The sequence below is a fragment of the Gavialis gangeticus genome, unplaced genomic scaffold (genome assembly GCF_001723915.1).
Source record: "Gavialis gangeticus isolate Ggan-Ray unplaced genomic scaffold, GavGan_comp1, whole genome shotgun sequence".
NCBI lineage: Eukaryota > Metazoa > Chordata > Crocodylia > Gavialidae > Gavialis > Gavialis gangeticus.
This window is the reverse complement of record NW_017728992.1, coordinates 143522024-143527804: the sequence shown is the minus strand read 5'-3', so window position 1 is coordinate 143527804 and position 5781 is coordinate 143522024.

Sequence of the window (5781 nt, the reverse complement as noted above, 5' to 3'; positions counted from 1 at the left end):
ACTCTAGATTCAGTATTATCATGGTAAATTCCCTCCTTTTTAAAACCATGAAATTGTTTTGTCTGCTCACACACTCCAAGTGACTTGTGAAGGGTGTTTGTGCCCAAAAGCTTGCAAAGAACTTTTTTCCAACTATTTAGGTGGTCTAATAAAAAAATAATCACATCTACCCAAAGCATCTTGCATGTCTAAATCGTATGGAAAGCACTGAACATAGCTGGGAATAAAGTCATTCTCCCTTTCATAATTTTAAACTCTGAAACCTCTCTTCCCCAGTGTCCCTGAGAAACAGGGTGCTTTTAAACCTCTCCAAAGTCAATTATAAAACTAATTAGCTCATAAGACATATTGATCTTAAGAATATTAAGAAGAAGAAACACAGACCTACAACATAGGAAAGTTCAAAGTCCCCAGTAGGAAGGGGGGAACTCTGCCAAGTCAATTCATGGTCTCAAGATGTCACTTATTGGAAATAAAATGCCTCTTCTCTGCACACTTCACCATGGTCTGAAAAGGGAGAGAATGTTCAACTGGTTTTGAAAAAAAAGGCATTTTAAATCACTTCTAGCTGAGAGTAAACTAATAATTTTTAAACTTGAATCTTCAAGTATATATAACGAGGTCATTATTGTGCATGAAAATGTCTCCTTAATCAAATTGCTGGCAACCTCTGCCAAAATAATTTGATTTAGACTGAAAAGAAACAACTGTAGCCTACTTTTCAATTAACAGTGATTCTTTATTCTCCACTACTTGATTTCCCTCCTAGCTCTCTTTTCCTTTCAAACTTACTGCAGACAAAAATAACTTTATTTGGAAAGGAAGCATCTGGAAATTCATTCACTGTGTCACTTTGAAACAAGTTGAATTTTCATCCCTTCATTCAAATTTGAAGAAGGAAAACTCCACTCCTGTCACCCTCTTTTTGTTGAAAATGTATTGCTTTAAAGAAAATTGAATCTATATCTTATCTTTCTGCAGCAATATCAGCACACTATTAATGCAGTATTGTATTTCAGTTTAATTCAAGAATGCAAAAACCTACACTGTGAGTATACTGTGAGTATTATTGTCTAATGAAAGTAGGACACCTATGGAATATTTAACAAGAACCCCATCTATTGATTGAAATATGTATTTTGTCTATTCCCCCCTCACAAGAAGATAACTAGAAATTAAATGGAGTCTCTCAAATGGCTAGTATCTAGCACTAATTTTTTTGCTAATTTATAAGAATTAAAATATTTCTTTAGAACAGGAGTTTGACAACCTTTAGGAGCAGTAGGCCAAATTACACAGTTCACTTTGAAGGCAGATCACTGCCAGAGGCATAGCATAAGATTTGTGCCCTGAGCCAGTGACCCCTTTCTCTGCTCTGTTCCACAGAAGTCACTTCCTACCATCCCAGCCCTCCCTCCTCTGTGCCAAGAGCTGCGATCTCCCCCCACTACTGCAGCCAGTCTTTATACTTGCCATTGATCACTCTCACCACCATCTGCTGCCAAGAATGAATTTGGTGGTGGGAGAAGCAGCAGCTGAAGCAGACAGTCCACGTGAGAGAGCACAAAAATCTGGGGCAGAAGCATGACACTTTCAGCTCGGCCACTGCTCCCCTAACCACCACCATTGATTCCTCTATCCATCAAAATGTTAGGATGTACTGGATGAAATTGCTTCAGGGGATGGATTTAGCCCCTGTTTCAAAAAGATACTATATATTTTTGCTATTTATAATAAAGGAGACATCATTAACAATTAGCAATCATATTTTTATTTATTCAAATACATCCACAATATGATAGTATTCTTTACATAAAGCTAGGCAAGCCTCTGCCTCAGGAAGGTTTTCATCTTCATACTAAGACACAGATTAAAAAAAACCTGTGTGTGTTCCAAAATGCATTGTGTTACTTTACAAAGCAAAGTAGATCAGAAGACAGGCAAGTCAGTTGTACTATATTATAGACAAATGTTCCCCTACCTTCGGACTCGTGCACAAATCTGGGTCTGGATTAAAAAACTCTCGTGTTGAAGAGGAAATGTGGACTTTGTTGCATGTTTCTTTTTCTGGACCCAACTTCCAGCAACAGAGACATTGTATAATGAGTAGTGGGGTATGCAGTGCTTATAGGTGGGATAAGGAGAGGAAAAGGCAACATTCAGCTGCACTAATTTTGAACATCATCTAAATGAATGGCTACATTACATAGATGTTCAATACAAGGTCCTGTGCCTCCGAGGGGGACTAAATGATGCAGGGAGGACAGTGAAGAGCTAGATCACTCCAGCATTCAGAACTAACAACATGGAGAAATTAGTGGGCATCAGAACCAGCAACTATTGCAGTTTGGGTGGCAAAATGGATTGTGAAGCAGGGTGAACTGATAACAGATTTTAGGATGGAAACAGACGTTGCCTTTTGTTGCCTTTGTGCCTGTATAATCCTTGTTATGGGTGATTTATCATCAGCTAGGGAAGAGAAGCAAACTCCATGCCGAAACCCTTCCTTAAAGATCAATCTGTATAGTATTATTGCATACAATGATCAATTATTTTTAGCAAAAAGTTAAAGTAAAATAGCTGATGATACAGGTGAAATGCAGGGGCAGATCCAGGAAGGGTACAGTGGTATGGTACCCCCCCCGCCTTCCACAATGTACCTTTCAAGCCAGCAGCTCCAGTTCCCTAAACCCAGACACCCAGGCCCCTGCTGAGTCCGAGGTATAGGTGGGGCCTGAGGCTGGAGTGGGACACCCAGGGGACCAAGCAGGAAGCAGGTGAGGAAGGCGGGACTCAGTCACCCTTACTACTGTGCCCAGCAAAGCCCAGAATCCCATGCTACCACTTGGGGTACACCTTCCAGGTGCCTACTGTGGAAGGGAGGGGGTGTCAAGAGCAGGAAAGCAACTTCAAAAGTCCCTGGCAGCTGCTCAGTGCCATAGTCTGCACCCCTGCAGTACCAGTCAAATCTCCCAAACCTCCCTTTTTTGAATTCCTAGATCCACCCATGGTGAAATGTGTTAGAATATGCTTCAGTATGGCTTTCATAATAAAGATTAAATTGCTTTAAAAGTTTCTTTTAGTTCCTATGGCTGTTTCCTACAGGTTTATTTTCATCCTTCTCTGAGGTAACTCACCCTGGCCACAGTCGGAGACAAGAAAAAGAAGTAGGTAGCGTGCTTGTGTGACTCAGTATGATGATTTCTGTGCCTGGCACAGATAATACACAAAGGTGTGTGGACACAGGTTGCATAAACCACTGCTTTGCACTCCCTTGATATTGTTCTGACTCTGCAAGACCAATGTCCTATGCAAAACTAACATATAGCCCAAAGTACATGGCATTTTGCAGAAAATCTCTTCTGCTTAGTAGATTATATGGTTCAATCGTATTTGTGAACACACTGAGGAAGAAGAGTTGATTTCTCCAGAATTTCTAATATTTCCTAATGGAACAAAGGATAACATGAGTATCTATGTGTCCAGAAAAATACTGAAAAGGAATTGAAAAGATACCTTACAACCAGTCGCTCATGCTGTTAATACCTGACTTTTTTCATGCAGTTTTACTAATGGTAAAATGCACTTTATTGCCACAAGATGGCTCAGTCTAACCTTCCACTGAAACACAGAGCTTTCCTTCTCCGTGTACATAACAGCTGAAGCAAAACCTTATTCAAAAACTAGACCAAATCTGCTACAGGCTGAATGCACTTGACAGAGAATGCCTACTGTAAGCAACATCCAGGGAAGGACTTGACCTAGGACCTAATTCTCCATTGCCCTTGTGTATGAGACTACCCCTAATAAAGGCAAATACAAAAACCCCATTGACTTCAGCAGGCGGAGAATAACGCCTAGTATTCTAGTGCCTGATCCTTCCTTCCCTAGGAACAAGAAATCCCAATAACTTCGGTAGAATTTGTTAATATAAATGGCATGTGGAATCCAGTTTCTGGGACCAGTTCCAATGCCTACTCAAGTTCATGAAACAAACCCTGAGTTACTTTACAATATTTTGAGTTTGCTACAGCTGTTTGCTCTTTGAGTTTGCTACAGCTGTTGGAAAGACCAACCAAATTCAATTTTCACTAATGCATTAACATAATTGTAAGTGCTTCTGTATAGGTGACTATACAACTTTATGTCATTTTAGGCTACTAGGATGATTGACTGAATATGAGATGATAGATTAAAAAATATTTCATTTAGAAATGTTCTGTCAAATGTTTCCAGAGGTAAAAACTCATTCACTTTTGAAAAGTAGCTAATATGTACAATAAAGATCTTTGTGTTTACAAGTTCTTTACAGGAAAACTAGAATGGCCTAGAATAACAATACATTAATTCCATTTATGTAATCTAGATTAATGTAATCAAATAATACAATCAACTGATTTAGAATAACTAAACTGGACCAATGAAAATTAAAAGAGCTAATGAACAATGAAATTTACATCTTCTTTGAGATATTTGTTAGAAGACTTTATAATCTGCAAATAAGGTGAAACAGCTTTCTGAAAATAATATATCACATTAGTTTTACCATTGCAATTTTTTTAGAATAGTTTATTAATTAAAACTACTAATATGTTATAAAACACATAACAAAACCCAAAGCATTAATCAAACGTAAAGCTACACATTTAAAATAGAATAGAAATATTTTTTAAAAATAACAAAGTGGAAAGAATATCAAATTGGAAAAAAGAACTACTCTTGCATGAAAAGTAACCTCTGTGGCAGTCGTTCACAAATGCATTTAAAAACTATTAAATTCTACTTTTAATTGACATCAGATACTGCACTACATTTGGGGAAATTGCTGAAAGAAGAACTATCTGGAAAACACAGAGTCTGGAATTTGCTACAAAATAGCCTGATATAATTCTCTAAGAAAACAACCCTAAAAATGGCCAAAAATCAAAATAACACTTTTATTACATGGGGTGAAAAAGAAAACTTAACTTTTGACAAAAATAGAGTAACTGAAAATGTATTAATCCCATTTATTTTGAATTCTTGCATAGGTGGATTAACAAACAGGCCCATGGGGCCCCTGCCATTCAGGGGCCCCCAGTTGACAGCTGGGTTCTCTTGGGAAACAGCAAGTTTCCCCTTGCAGGCGGGCAGCATTCCAGCCTACAAGGGGGCCTGCTTGGGGCTGCCAGGAGCTGGACGTAGGGGGCGCCGCATGCATGTGCGCAGACAGCAGTGCAACCAGGCAACATGGAGAGCAGCTCTCTGCAGGTAGGTCTATGGAGGGGAAGGGGCATGAGGGAGAGAAGGAGCATAGGGGTGGCAGCAGACTGAGATCCCCAGGCCTCACAGCAAGAAGGTGCTGGGGCTGGGGCTGCTGCCCAGCCATGGAGGTGCATGGCACCCAGGGCCCAGGTAGGGAATGGGACAGAGCCACATGGGGGTGGGTGGGAAGCAGGGTGTGGGAGGGGGCCTGCTCCCCGCTGCTGCATACACCCCCCCCAGAGAGGCATGGGGAGCATATACCCCCCATATCTGTGTGGGGTGAATGCGGGCTGCCCACTGTGTGCTCAGGGCTCTCCACTCTGCTGCCTTTACCCTGGGGACCCCATGCCGGTCATGTGCCCCCTGCCCACTCAGCAGCAGCGGGGTGGTGAGTTGTGCCTCCCACTTCCGGGTGGGCAGGGGGTGTGCAGCCAGTGCAGGGCCCCCAGGCCAAAGGCAGCAGGGCGGAGAGCCCCAAGCCCACAGCAGGCAGGTTGCATCTGTCCTCACCCCACTCGGCTCAGCTCTGCTCCGGGG